The following is a 16,659-nucleotide window of genomic DNA, read 5'->3' on the forward strand; positions in this document are numbered from 1 at the left end:
AAAAACTACAGAACACTTCTGAAAGCAATTGAGGAAGGCACAAAGAGATGGAGAAATATTCCATACTCATGGATTGGAAGAATTAATATTGTGAAAATGTCTATGCTACCCTGGGCAATATACACATTCTATGCAATCCCTATCAAAACACCATGGACTTTCTTCAGAGAGTTGAAACAAATAATCCTAAGATTTTTGTGGAATCAGAAAAGACCCTGAATAGCCAAGGGAATATTGAAAAAGAAAACCAGAGCTGGGGGCATCACAATGCTGGATTTCAAGTTGTACTACAAAGGTTTGATTATCAAGACAGTGTGGTACTGGCACAAAAACAGACATATAGATCAACGGAACAGAATAGAGAACCCAGAAATGGGTCCTCAACTCTATGGCCAACTAATATTTGACAAAGCAGGAAAGACTATCCACTGGAAAAAGTACAGTCTGTTCAATAAATAGTGCTGGGAAAATTGGATATCCACATGGAGAAGAATGAAACTAAACCATTCTCTTACACCATACACAAAGATAAACTCAAAATGGATGAAAGATCTAAATGTGAGACAAGATTCCATCAAAATCCTAGAGGAGAACACAGGCACACCCTTTTTTAACCTGGCCACAGGAACTTCTTGCAAGATACATGTATGAAGGCAAGGAAAACAAAAGCCATTTTGAACTATTCGGACTTAATCAAGATAAAAAGCTTCTGCATGTCAAAAGAAACAGTCAACAAAACTAAAAGACAACCTACAGAATGGGAGAAGTATTTGCAAATGACTTATCAGATAAAAGGCTAGTTTCCAAAATCTATAAAGAACTTATTAAACTCAACACCCAAGAAACAAACAATCCAATCATGAAATGGGCAAAAGACATGAAGAGAAATCTCACAAAGGAAGACATAGACAAGGCCAACAAGCATATGGGAAAATGCTCTGCATCACTGGCCATCAGGGAAATACAAACCAAAACCACAATGAGATACCACCTCACACCAGTGAGAATGGGGAAAATTAACAAGGCAGGAAACCACAAATGTTGGAGAGGGTGTGGAGAAAGGGGAATCCTCCTGCACTGTTGGTGGGAATGTGAACTGGTGCAGCCACTCTGGAAAACTGTGTGGAGGTTCCCCAAAGAGTTAAAAATAGAGCTACCCTATGACCCAGCAATTGCACTGCTGGGAATTTATCCCAAAGATACAGATGCAGTGAAACGGCAGGACACCTGCACCCGATGTTTATAGCAGCAATGTCCACAATAGCCAAACTGTGGAAGGAGCCTCGGTGTCCATTGACAGATGAATGGATAAAGAAGATGTATACATCTATGTATACAATGGAATATTATTCAGCCATTAGAAACTACGAATACTCACCATTTGCTTCAAAGTGCATGGACCTGGAGGGTATTATGCTGAGTGAAGTAAGTCAGTCGGTGAAGGACAAGCATTATATGGTTTCATGCATTCGGAGAATATAAAAATAGTGAAAGGGATTAAAGGAGAAAGGAGAGAAAATGAGTGGGAAATATCAGAGAGGGTGATAGAACAGCAGGGACTCCTAACTCTGGGAAATGAACAAGGGGTATGGGAAGGAGAGGTGGGCAGGGGGATGGGGTGACTGGGTCATGGGCACTGAGGGGGGCACATGTCAGGATGAACACTGGGTGTTTTAATGTATGTTGGCAAATCAATCTCCAATAAAAAAGTATACAAAAAAAAAGAAAGCTTTAATTTTATAGGCAAGCAAAACACACTCCTCTTAATCAGTGTTGTATACAAGGTGTGCAGGACATTTAATAGGTAAGAGCATTCCATTTTCTTTAGTATGAAGTTCATAGACTGAGTAGAATTTGAAAATTACATTTGTACTGCCTGCTCAATAACCACATACATGAGCAAAGTCTAGTTTTTATTGTTTCATATTTTCTGTAATTTCATTAACATCTTCATCTTCATAATAATTAAGAAGATAATATGAAACTCCATTTTATAAAAATCAAAATACCTAAGAGCTTGGGGGAACATTTATTTTTCTTGCTGTGATCAGATACATCATTTGGTATACCATAAAATGTATGCTCTTTGGTAATATCTGAGAGGATCAGCTCTATGCTGTAAGGGACCAACATCTGTTATCAACATTTCTCCTTTTCATTTACCTACAGAACATCTTAGTTGCAACCACTGAATCGGGAAATGTAACTTTCCTCAGTTTCGTGAAGCAATCAAGGGAATAACACGATAATGCATGTTCATCTGGGTGATATGCCCAAGCTAATTCAGCAACCGCTATTTGTAACTGAGCATTGGCATCTTCGGGGGAGATTTTTCATTGATTTTGAAGTTCTTGTCAGTATTATCCCAGGCTTATGAGATTCTGCCTCCATATGTGCTTTCACATATTCTTGTCTACCATGCCCAATCACCAATTATTTTACTTTATGTTGTGCAGAAGTTCTGTTTGGACTATTTGCCTCCCTAATCTAGTTGTATGTGTTCTTCATCTGTCATTAGAATAACCCAGTTTAGCCTTCTTCAGCGACTCTAGCACTAGTATTGTAATGGATCTCATTTTCCTTATCTTTGTTCTTACAAAACATGGTGTTATGAGTGGATTGTGTCCCTCCAAAACTCATATGTTGAAGCCTTAACCCTTAATACCTCAGAATGTGACTGTATTTGGAGGTAGGGCCTTTAAAGAGGTGGTTAAGTTAAAATGAGGCTGTTAGGATGGGCCCTAATCCAATACGACTGTGTCCTTATAACAAGAGGAATTTTGGGCACACAGAAAGACACCATGAGTGTGTGCACACAAAGAAAAAGCCATGTGAAGACAAGCAAGAAGGCTGCCATTTACAAGCCAAGGAGAAAGGCCTCAGAAGAAACCAAACCTGCTTATACCTTCCAGCCTCCAGAACCATAAGAAAATAAATTTCTGTTTAAGCCACTTCAGTCTGTAGTACTTTGTTATGGTATCCCAGGCAGATTGAGACATATTGTGACAATATTCATGATGTTAAAGGTAAAACCAACACTATTTCAATACAAATCACAAAGTAGATACCCAGGCTAAATTAAAGACCGCTAGAGTTCACAATTACAACACACCTAAGTTACATACTAAAGTGGTATCATTCCGAGTGATATAGCAATGAATGACCCGTTACCATGAACCGAAAGTCATGGTTGTCCATATCAGCAGTCAGAGGAAAAAACAGCCATGATAACTACAGAAGGCAGATAATCTGCACCATATCTATTTCACACTAAAAACTGTTGTTTTCATCTCCTACTGTGGAGGTTTGTACTCTCCCCCTCCAACATTATGCACCCATCACTAAAAACTGAGATTTTTCACGTCCAACAGAAGTGTTTCCTGGGATTCAGAACTTTCAGTCCTGAATAGTCCAAGGCAAACCAAGCAGTCATCCATCCTAAGTGGTGTTCCTGGGATGCTGCTGGCAATGTTCTATTCCATGCCTGAGTGGTTGTCTCATGATGTTTCCTTTATAATGACTTTTAGATGTACACATATGTTTTATACATTTTATATTTATTAGTTTTTATAATCCATATATTTTAGGTAAAGTTATGCCCCTCACTTTCTACCCAAATATAATTCAAAATAAAATGATACTAAACCATTAAATAAATGGAATAAAATATAACCAATTTCTGATTTTCTATGTTTTATATATAATGTACAAGTGATTTCAATTTTTGTGATGCCTCTTCTTCGTTGGTACCCCAGGCACCTGTTTATGTGGATGACCTATTATTACCCTAGGTGAATGACATCACATTACCAGACATTGGCAGGCCTTCTGGCTCAGACCCATGCCTTTTGACTTTTATCCCTCTTTCAGGTAGAGTTAATGGTTCCTTTCCGCTGAACTTTGTGAGTCCCAGTTCTTATCACAATGAATTGGAATGAGGTGTTAACCATGTGTCTCCCAATATTAGACTGAACTCCTTGTGAGAAGAATGGTATGTTTTTCATTTCTGCCATCATCAGTACTTTGTGGTTGACATTTGGTAAATGTTTGTTGAATGAATGATGGGCTTTAATTGGGGCTACCAAACTCATCCTTCCCTCATGGCCTTGTTCTTACAGGTCTTATAAGCTGCCTTATAAGACTAGCTATATTGGCTAAATCCAGAGTCTGGCTCTGACAACCTGTATTTTGAGCAGACCCATCAACCTAGGACATAGAGCTGGTATAAAATTTGTTTATCTAAGATGCGTGTATTGACCGCCCACTGTGTGCCCTAACCTGGAGTACAAAGAAGCAAAGTCTATGTTGAAAGCATAATCAAATGCTGAGTTTCTGGCAGGGAAAATTGGTCTGTGTGAGTCATTTACTAAACCTTCTACATTGATGGTTCCTGTAAATAACTGTGTAGCATCATCTTTTCTGGCCAAGCAGAGCTGACATTTGTTGAGTCTGATCAATGCTTGAGAACATTCAGATTCCAGAGGCATCCCCCTGGGTCCTCCTTCCTCTATAAGTTTCTTTGCTGGTAACTCTCATGGTTGTCCCTCAACCAAGGAGTCCATTATACCATTGACGGTGGAGGTTGAGAGAAAAGTATAAGCAAAGGGAAGGGGATATTGGAACTATACAGAGGTTATTCCTGAGATACCAGACCAGTTAGGACTTCACCAGACAGGATATAAAAATCCTAGTTTCAGATGGTGGGGATAGAGACAACTGAAAATGCCAAGAAACAGGTACACTATTTTTTTTTTTTTTTTAGCTTTTTGGTTTATTTCTGCTACATAGTCTGGCTCTCACAACCTTGAATCCTATATGATTAGAGTTTCTTTTCAAAGAACAGATTCTTCTCTAGCTAATTTCAGCAGAAAGAGATTTGTTTATAGGTGATGGCTTATAGAGTCATTGGTGAAGTGAGGAAAAAAGATCTAGGTCGAGCTTCCAGGAATGTTCCCAAATTCACACCACAGAACTGGGTCGTCTATGTAGCTGCTACTCCTGTTATGGTCAAGAAGTTGCCTGTCAGAACATGAGAGACTCCTAACTCTGGGAAACGAACAAGGGGTGGTGGAAAGGGAGGTGGGCTGACTGGGTGACAGGCACTGAGGGGGCCACTTGATGGGATGAGCACTGGGTGTTATGCTATATATTGGCAAATTGAACTCCAATAAAAAGAAATTTTTAAAAAAAGAAGTTGCCTGTCAAACTGGGGAGCTACCACCATAACTACTGGTTCACAGATTGCACCATCTCTGCTATGATCTGAACCAGTAAATGTTTGACTTTGAGTCCTTTCTCTCCACTAAACTCACATCCAAATTAAAATCTTGAGCTAGTTGTGATCAGCAGATCTTAAGTCACATCCAGAACCCCAGCTTCTAGGAAGTGTAGGAAATAGAGATTTGAGCTTTCCAGCCTCTGAAATACAGGAAAGCACACAATGAGGGAGTTGGAATGGCTGTTGGGTGAATCAATCCACAAGATCTGTCACAGACCCTGAAAACTAAAATTGGCCAAGGATTACTGTATCAGTCAAGATACTTCCAATTGCAAATAACAGAAAAACTGAAACTGGTTTTTCAAAATGTATGGCTCATAGGTACAGAGGTGGAGTTGGCTTAAATAACATTGACATTAACATTGACTCCATTCCCAGGCAAGCTGTTCCTTAATAGTCCTAAGAGAGCTGTTAGAAGTTCCCCATAGCAATGTTCCCTTCTTCGTGGCCAGAAAAGAGAGTTTGTGTCCCACCCACATCCCCAGCAGAAGTTCTGTTTGGGGCCAGTTTATGTCCTATCCACATTCCTGAATCAATCACTGTGGCCAAGTGACTGTTAGGTGTTAATTGACTTAGGCCAGGGCTAAGATCATATTTCTAAACCTACCACTACGGCCACAGGGAATGTTTGAAGAAATAGCAAAGAACCAGTTCTTTATTTTAAAAGGTTCTTTTCCACAAGTAATGCATAAATACATTCTCATAAAATTTAACAGTTTCTGCCAAGTTGCACTTGAGGGTGGCTCTAATTTACATACCCACCAGCAATGTATGATATCCATTTATCTTTACCACAAATACATGATATTAGCAATGTTATTGAAAACCTAGTCGGGAATCTCACTGTTTTTATTTTGACTTTCATTAATCGCTATTAAAATTGAACATGTTTTCATATTCCTCTGGTCATTTTTATTGCCTACTTTGTGAATTTTTTATTCATATTCTTTGTTCACTTTTTCATTAGGATATTAATATTCTCATGTTGATTTGTAGGAGTAACTTTTAACACAGTAAAGCATTTAATATAAACAGTAAAACATTTTCAATCTTTTATAAATTCTAAAACTCAAAACAAGTTCTAAAACTGAATACATATATAAAATTCCATTCTAAGTTAGCTATGGCATGTGTATACACATACAAATATTTCATATCACTCATATGTGTTCTTTTTCTGAAAGATTTACTTACAACTAAGTCCAAAGATCATGTGTTAAACTTCATGCAAGTCATTTGTATTAATTTTTTAAATATTTTATTTATTTATTCATGAGAGACACAGAGAGAGGCAGAGACATAGGCAGAGGGAGAAGCAGGCTCCCAGGAGGAGCCCAATGTAGGAACTCAATCCTGGGACTCCGAGATCACATCCTGAGCTGAAGGCAGACACAACTGCTCAGCCACCCAGGTGTCCCCATCTGTATTAACAAAAATCTAAATAAAGCAAAAATAAAATCATGAGTTGCCACAATTGGCATTATTTATGCCATCTTCCAAAATGTGCTTTATTGGGATGCCCGGGTGGCTCAGCGGTTGAGCATCTGCCTTTGGCTCAGGTCATGATCCCGGAGTCCTGGGATCAAGTCCCACATCAGGGTCCCCGCATGGAGCCTGCTTCTCCCTCTGCCTGTGCCTCTGCTTCTCTCTCTCTCTCTCTCTCTGTGTCTCTCATGAATAAATAAATAAAATCTTTTTTATAAAATGTGCTTTATATTTAGTGTTAATTTACAACCATCTCAAAAACAGGCATTCATTCCTTGTGCATCACTATCTCAGTGAAGCCTTCCTTTCTACCTACTAGCCTTCAAGCTTTTATCCCCCCTATGGCTCATAGTAGAAAAGAAAAAACAAAATATACTGCTGACTTTACCTTATATTCCAACACAATGTATTCTTTATTTTGAAATTTACACTAATATAAATAATAGTGAAAGGGAATATAAAGGAAGGGAAAAGAAATGTGTGGGAAATATCAGGAAGGGAGACAGAACATAAAGACTCCTAACTCTGGGAAACGAACTAGGGATGGTGGAAGGGGAGGAGGGTGGGGGGTGGAGGGGAATGGGTGACGGGCACTGAGGGGGACACTTGACGGGATGAGCACTGGGTGTTTTTCTGTATGTTGGTAAATTGAACACCAATAAAAATTAATTTATAAATAAAAAAAATGAAATTTACACTAAGAAGTTTAATGAATAGGTGAGTTTCCCAGTTTCTATCAAACTTCATTTCATCTGAAATACACGCATAATTCTGATCTGGGCATTCACTCCTAAGGGATTCAAAATCCAAACTCTTGCAGCACTATTTCAGGTAGAGAGCCAATGGAAAAAGTGACTAGACTGGAAGCAAAACTGAAGCAATCAGTTATTAGCTGTGAAGTTGTATATTAGGACTTACACATTCAAATACCTAACTGGGGCCACGTGGGTAACCTAAAGGACTGATGCCAATTAGGCAGAGCTAGCCTGTATTGAACTACAGGGCTCAGGCTCCATCTAAACAGGGCAAGAATTCTTCATCTCTAAGCTAGTTCTTGCTAAGGTGGCAGTATGGGCTTAATGATGCTATGTCTTCCAACTTTTCAAGGGAAGGTAGAAATGTGAACTTCCATGTGAAATCTTCTAATTTTTAAACATTGGCAGCTCATTTTAGAAAACATTCTAAAATACTTTCTGAGCCAAACAAAAAAAATGTCTATAGATAGGCTTTTGTAGCACATGAAAAGCCATTTTCTGAATTTTGCTGTATAGTGCAGTGGTTAAGTGTGTGGACTAAGTATAAGAAAGATCTGGGGCACCTGGGTGGCTCGGTGATTGAGCTTCTGCCTTTGGTTTAGATCAGGATCCCAGGGGGGAGCCTGCTTCTCCCTCTGTCTCTGCTTCTCTCTGTGTCTCTCATGGATAAATAAATAAAGTATTTTTTTTAAAAAAAGAAAGACCTAAGTTCAAGGCTGTATTTTATATTCCTTTATAACAAATTACCACAAAACACAGCAGGTCAAAACAACACCTATATATTATCTCATGGTTTCTGTGGGTCAAGATTTTGGGTACAGGTTGTTAACTGGGTCTCTGCTCAGGGTCTCACCAGGCTAAAAATCAATGGCTGCATTGATTGGGGCTGTGATCTCATCTAAGGTTCAGGGTCTTCTTCCAAGCACACCGGTTGCTGGCAGAATATACTTCCTTGTCATTGTAGGGCTGATGTTCCTGTTTTCTTGCTGCCTGTCTGCCAGGTACTATTCTCAGCTCTTAGCCATCTATTATAGGCCCTCTTGCCATGTGCCCCCTCCACAGGCCCACTCACAAGATTGTAGGTTACTTCCTCTAGGCCAACATTGGATTCTCTCTTTTAAGGACTTATCTAATAAGACAAGGCTAACCAAGGACAATCTCCCTTTTTATTAATTAAAAGTCAACTGAATAAGGATCTTAATTACAGTGGCAGAATTCCTTAATCTTTGCCATATAGACTAACCTAATTATAGGAGTGATAACTCATCATGTTCACATGTTCTGCTTGTATTTGAAGAATGAGGACTATATAAGCAGTGTACATTAAAGGTGGGAATATCGGGGGCTATCTTCTTTGTTCTTCAGATTGCATGATCTCTGTCAGTCTATCTTCAAATTCACTGATTCTTACTTCTGCCAGCTCACATTTACTCTTTAGTCCCTCTAGTGAACTTTCCATTTCATATATTGTACTTTTCAACTCCAGAATTTCCATTGATTCATATATAATTTCTCCCTCTTCATTGATATTCTTTATTCGATGGGACATGTAATCATACTTTCTTTAATTAAGTCTGGTTTCTACTAGTTCCTTAAACATATTTAAAACAGCTGCTTTGGGCAGCCCCAGTGGTCCAGCAGTTTAGCGCCACCTTCTGCCCGGGGTGTGATCAAGGAGATCCAGGATTGAGTCCCACGTCCGGCTCCAGGCATGGAGCCTACTTTCTCCCTTTGCCTCTTGTCTCTGCCTCTCTCTCTCTCTCTCTCTCTCTCTCTCTCTCTCTGTGTGTGTGTGTGTGTGTGTCTGTCATGAATAAATAAATAAAATCTTTAAAAATAAATAAAACAGCTGCTTTATGAGATGAGCACTGTTATACTATATGTTCAAATTAAATTTAAATTTAAAAATATAAAAATTATATATATATATATATAAATAAATAATAAATAAATAAATAAACAGTTGCTTTGAAGAAGAACAAACAAAACCCCAAACCAGCAGGATAAAGGAAATAATAAAGGTTAAAACAGAAATTAATGATATAGAAACCATAAAAACAATAGAACAGATCAATGAAACCAGAAGCTGGTCCTTAAAAGAATTGATACATCTCTAGCCAGACTCATAAAAAAGAGAGCAGACTCAAATAAACAAAATCAGAAAGAGGAGAAATAACAACCAACAACATAAATTTTAAGAGAACATTATCAAAAATTATATGGCAACAAATTGGCCAACCTAGAAGAAATGGATAAATTCCTAAAAACATACAACTTACCAAAGCTGAAGAGAAACAAGTAGAAAATTTGAACAGATAAATTACCAGCAATGAAATTGAATTAGTAATCAAAACATTCCCAAGAAACAAAAGTATAGGATAGAAGGCTTCACAAATGAACTCTATCAAACATTAAAAGAAATCGTAATACGTATCCTTCTCAGTCTTTTCCAAAAAAAAAAAAAAAATAGAAGAGGAAGGAAAACTACCTAACATTCTATGAAGCCAGCATTATCAAAACCAGATAAAAAACACTACAAAAAAAGAGAAGTACAGGCAAATATCTCTGATAAACATATTATGCAAAAATCCTCAACAAAATGTTAGTAAACAGAATCCAACAATACACTAAAAAAGTCATTCATGGCAGCTCTTTCTGCCCACCAGTCCTGTCCCCATGCTTTAATAAAACCACCTTTTTGCACTGAAAAAAAATAAAATAAAAATAAAATTTAAATTTAAAAAATTAAAAAATCATTCACCACAATAAAGTGGGATTTATTCCTGTGATGCAAGGGTGGCTCAATATTTGCAAATCAATAAAAGCCATACATCACATCAATAGGAAAAAGGATAAACACCATATGATGACTTCAATATGCAGAAAAAGCATTTGACAAAGTATTACATCATTCATGATAAAACCACTCAGCAAAGCAAACTTACAGGGAACATACCTCGACATAATAAAGTCCTTATATGAAAAACCCACAGCTAACATTATATTCAATGTGGAAATACTGAAATCCTTTCCCCTAAGGTCAGGCAAAAGATAAGGATGTCCACTCTCACCACCTCCGCAGGGAGCCTGCTTCTCCCTCTGCCTATGTGTCTGCCTCTCTCTGTGTCTCTCATGAATAAAAAATTAAAATATTTTTTCAAAAAAAGAAAGCAGTGCCATTTACAACTGCATTGAAAATACTAAAATACCTAGGAATAAAACCTAACCAAAGAGGTGAAAGACCTGTATTCTGAAAAGTATAAAACACTGATGAAAGAGATTAAAGACAACACAATGAAATGGAAAGACATTCCATGTTCATGGATTAGAACAAATGTTGTTAAAATGTTCATACTATCCAAAGCAATCTACACATTTAATGCAATCCCTATCAAAATACCACGCATTTTTCGCAGAGCTAGAACAATTCCTAAAATTTGTATGGAACCACAAATGACCCTGAATAGCCAAAGCAACCATAAAAAAGAGAAGCAAAGCTGCAGGTATCACAATTCTGGACTTCAAGTAATATTAGAAAGCTGTAGTATCAAACAGTATGGTACTGGCACAAAAATAGGCACATAGATCAATGGAACAGAATAGAAAAACCCAGAAATGGACCCACAACTACATGGTCAACATCACTCATCTTCTGGAAAGTGCAAATCAGAACTACAATGAGATATCACCTCACACCTGTCAGAAATGCTAAATCAAAAACTCAAGAAAGAACAAGTATTAGCAAGGATGTGGAGAAATGAGTACCCTCTTGCATTGTTGGTAGGAATGGAAGCTTGTACAGCCACTGTGGAAAACAGTATGGAAGTTCCTGAAAAATTTAAAAATAGAATTACTCTACTATCCAGCAATTGCACTACTGGGTATCTGCCCAAAGAAGACAAAAACACTAATTCATACGGATATATGCACTCCTATGTTTATAGCAGCACTATCTACAATAGCCAAATTATAGAAGCAGCCCAAGTGTCCATTGACAAATGCATAGATAAAGAAGAAGTGGTTCATATGTACAATGGAATATCATTCAGCCATAAAAAGGAAGTCTTACCATTTGCAACATGGAGGGAGCTAGAGTGTAATGCTAAACAAAATTAGCCAGTCACAGAAAGACAAATACCATATGATTTCACTCAGATGTGGAATTTAAGAAACAAAACAGATGAACAGAGGAAACTAAATCAGACAAACCAAGAAACAGACTCTTAAGTATAGAGAACAAACAGATGGCTACCAGAGGGGAGGTAGGTGGGGGGATGGTGAGATAGGTGAAGGGGATTAAGAGTACACTTATCTTGATGAGCACTGACAAATGCATGGAATTGTTGAATTACTGTATTGTCTGTCTGAAACTAACATACCACTCTATGTTAACTACACTGGAATTAAAATATAAATAAACAGATTATAGATAGATGATAGATAGATGATAGAATAGCTGTTTTGAAGTCTTTGTCTGCTAAGACAACAATTTGAGCTCCCTCAAAGTAGTTTCTATTGCCTACTTTTTACCCAGTATGATTAACACTTTCCCATTTCTTTGTACATCTCATAATTATTTTTAAGGATTTTATTTATTTATTCATGAGAGACACACACAAAGAGAGAGAGGCAGAGACACAGGCAGAGGGAGAAGCAGGCTCCACGCAGGAAGCCCAATGCGGGACTCGATCCTGGGACGGGGATCATGCCCTGAGCCAAAGACAGATGCTCAACTGTTGAGTCACTCAGGCGTCCCAACATTTCATAATTTTAAAAAAATCTAGGTATTTTAGATAATATATTGTATATTGACCTCGTATTCATCCTGAATTTTGATTCCCACCCCCAGCAGCCATTGTCATTGCTGTTTGTTCATTTATTTTGTGGCTTGTTTGGATGCATTTTGTAGAGTCTGCTGCTTCTGCAGTGTTTATAGCTGCTGATATCTGCTGAGGGATTTTTTTTTAATTCTTGTTTTTATTTTTAACCCTAGCTTCATAGAAGCTGCCACTGAGTAAGTATAGCTTAATGGTCAGCCTATAATTGATTAGAAGTTTTGCTTAAACACTTTTAGCTACAAGACTTCCATCCTTTGTCAATCAATCTAGTGTGGTTTGAGGAACACATTTGGCATTCATGCAGTTTACAAGCCTGCCCAAACTTTTATTTTCTTTGTGTGCAAGACCTCGTATTCATCCTGGGATAAAGAGATAGGGCCCTGTCTGGTGTCTTCAGAGCATATGTACAGCTTTGGGCAAGTACATAGTCTAACCACCAGGAATCTGTGAAAGCCCACTATGCCTGTCTTGTTCCTCAGATGTCCCTGTTAAATTTCTGGTTGGTCAGCTTCTCCCTCTCCCCACCCCCTATTCATGCTCTCTCTCACTATCTCTCTTTCTCTCTCAAATAAATAAATAATAAAATTTTTAAAAACAAAAATATTATTAGGATTTTGATTGGGATTAAATTTATAAACCTTGGGATCCCTGGGTGGCTCAGCAGTTTAGCGCCTGCCTTTGGCCCAGGGCATGATCCTAGAATCCCGGGATCGAGTTCCGCATCAGGCTCCCTGCATGGAGACTGTTTCTCCCTCTGCCTGTGTCTCTGCCTCTCTCTCTCTCTCTCTCTCTCTCTGTCTCTCCTGAATAAATAAATAAAATCTTTTTTTAAAAAATAAATTTATAAACCTTTTAAGGTAGTTGGTGTCTTTATAGTATTGGTTCTACAATTCTAAAATCTAATGTTTCTATCATGTTATTCAGATGGACATTCTTTTATGTCCAACTTATTTTCATAAGTTTTATATTTTCTTCATGTATATTTTATACATTTATTGCTAGCTTTGTCCCTCTAGGCAATTGATAGCTCTGGGAGTTATTGTGACTGACATCTTTTCTTTATTACATTTTCTAGCACATCATTGCTGGTATATTAAAACATTATTGCTTTTTGTATGTTGCTCTTGAATTTTGCCACTTCGCTTAATTATTTTTATCGGTTCTAATGGTTTCCCAGTTGATTAGCTTGGATTTTTTTTTTTTAGCTTGGATTTTTATGTAAACAATCATATTGTTTACAAATAATGATAGTTTTATATTTCCTTTCTTAGCATTTATATCTCTTTTGCTAAAGTTCACTCATTCATTCAATTAATATTTGTCATCTGTTATGTGGCAAGGCAGCTGCTATGTGCCAGGCATTGTTCTACATTATGGGGATACAGTAATGGGCAAAACAGACAATGTTTATGCCCTTTAGAGCTTATATTTTATTCAAGAAAGATTGACTATCTAAGAAAGGCATAAAAGGTTGAAGAAAATGTTGAAACATTGCAGTTTGTGAGTTACTGTGAAATGATTGAAGAAAGATTATCTGACATTAGAGGGTAAATTGTAATGCTAGATGTAAATGGTATCTTTGTATATGTTTTTGCTTTGCTCTATTTTTTGTTTGTTTTTACTTGTTGCCCTAGGAATCACAGTATATACTTGTAGCTTATCACATCTTCCTAGTATTGACATTTTACCACTTCAATTGAAATATAGGTCCATTTTGGTCCAATTATATCCCCACTTTATAATTAACTTATCCTAAATATTTCCTTTACATACACTGTGAACCACATCAGACAATATAATTTTGTTTTCAATAATATAAAATTTTTTTAAAACATAAAAACATTTCTCAGCATAATTTTTAAAACTCAAAAGGAAATGTATTGTCTATTATCCTTAACATGTTCTGTTGGTCTTTCTTCATTCTTGATGTTCTGAGTTTTCTTTCATTGTCATTTTCTTTCTATACGAAGAACTTCCTTTGGTCATTATTTTAAGACAGTTCCACTAGTGACAAATTTTGTTAATTTTCCTTATCTAAATATGTCCTTATTTTACGTTCATTACTGAAGGAAATTTTTTCAAGTTTTTATTTAAATTCCAGTTAATTAACATATAGTGTAATATTTCGGTTTCGGGTATAGAATTCAGTGATTTATCACTTACATACAACCAGTGCTCATCACTATAAGTGCCCTCCTGAAGGATACATTTGATAGATAATTCTGTATTGACCATCCTTTTTTTTCAGCACTTAAAAAATGTTATGCCACTTCCTTCTGGCCTCCATGGCTTCTGATGAGAACTCCACTTATCATTTGAATCTGTGATCTTGTAGAAGATTACTTTTAAGATTTTTTTTGTCTTAAGTCTTCAGAAGTTTTATTATGAAATGTCTGGGCATGAATTTCTTTAGGTTTATCCTGTTTGGTTTTCTCTCAGCTTCTTGAATCTGTATGCTATATCTTTTGGCAAAATTGGGTGGGTGGGGAGAATTCAGCCAGTATTTCTTCTAATATTTTCAGCTTCATCTTTAGCTTTTCCTTCCGGGACTCTGATGATATGAATGTTGTATCTTCTATTATTGTTCCACATGTCTCTAGGCCCTGTTCATTTAAAAAAAAATCTGTCTTATTTCTGTTGGTTTTACTGGATGATTTCTATCGATCTAGGTCACTGATTCTTCTCTTTATTGTCCCTATTCTGTCATTATGGGGAGATTAAAATTTTTTGGTTATTTTATTTTTCAGTTCTATAATTTCCATTTGACTTTATATTTTGATTTCTATTTTGTCATTTCTTTTAAGACGATTTGATGTGTACAAGAAACTCATTTAAAATATAATGACAGAGTAGATTAAAAATAGGGGAGGAGCTTGGAAAGACGGCACAGTAGAAGGACCTTAAACTTACCCTGTCCCACATTTATAACTAGATATCACTCACATCTGTCTAAATAAACCAGAGAGTGAGCTGAAGACTGATAGAACAAACTCCACAACTAAATGAAGAGAAGAAGCCACATCATAGAGGTTAGAAAGGGCAGAGACTGGTAAGAAGCAGCCCTCAGGAGAAAGGGAGCTGCAGGCACAGAGAGGGGAGAGACACAGACCCTCCCACAAGGGGAAGACAAATCCCCATAATGTTTGGCTTTGAAAACCAAAGATGCTAAATTCTGTGAGTTTGTATAACCAGTGGAACTTGGAACCTGGAGCTTTAAAAGTCAGCCGACTCAACACTGCCCAAGTCTAGAAGACAAGTGATAGCTGGGTCCCTGCCCTTAAAGAGAGAGCAGCCTGCATGGAGAGGCAGCAGTTTGTGCAACAATTTGCACAATACCAAGGACAAACAGTAGAAGATAGCTTGTAATGATTTTGGAGCATGTTGGGGAACTTCTCCAGGAACACAGGAGCTGGCAATTGCCATTGTTCTCCCCCTGCCTTCCAGCGTAAAAACAGAGACACCTACAGGAGGCAGTGCTGCACAGACACTTGCTATGTAACCTGCCAGCAGTGCACCATCCCGCGCATGAGTTCTCCTGAGGACTCGCTGAATCCAAGCCTGATGGCCTTGGCCCAGGGACCAGCCCAAATTTTGGTAACACTGTACACGTGCCCTGCCTAGTCACCTTGCACATATACACAGCACCTCTGGCCACTGCATTTCAGGAAATCTAACCTAGGGTTAGCGGCTCACTAGAAATTTTGCTAACACTGCCTCTTTGCCCGAATCCTCCTGTGGTCATGCTACCTCTGAGCTAGGTGGCCTGGATCTCCCTAACACCACAGAGAGCAAACACAGCTCACAACAGGCAATGTGTGATACATCATGTCAATGAAAGAAATGATTAAAAAAACATATGATCATTTCAATAGATACAGAACAAGCATTTGACAAAGTAAAAGATAAATTCATGACAAAAACCCTAAACAAAATAGATGTAGAGGGAACATATCTCAATATAATAAAGGCCATAAATGAAAAACTCATAGCTAATATCATACTCAATGAGGAAAAACCAAGAGTGTTTGCCCTAAGATCAGGAATAAGACAGGGATTTTCACTCTCATCACTGTTATTTAACATAGTACTGGGAGTCCTAACCTCAGCAATTAGACAACAAAAGGGAATAAAAGGCATCCTAATTGGTAAGGAAGAAGACAAACTTTCACTATTTGCAGATGACATGATACTATATAGAGAAAACCCTAAAGACTCCAGAAAAGAGCTACTAGAACTGATAAATGAATTCAGTAAGGTTTCAGGATACAAAATCAATGTACAGAAACCAGTGACATTTTTATTA

Source organism: Vulpes vulpes, unplaced genomic scaffold (genome assembly GCF_048418805.1).
Source record: "Vulpes vulpes isolate BD-2025 unplaced genomic scaffold, VulVul3 u000000667, whole genome shotgun sequence".
Lineage (NCBI taxonomy): Eukaryota > Metazoa > Chordata > Mammalia > Carnivora > Canidae > Vulpes > Vulpes vulpes.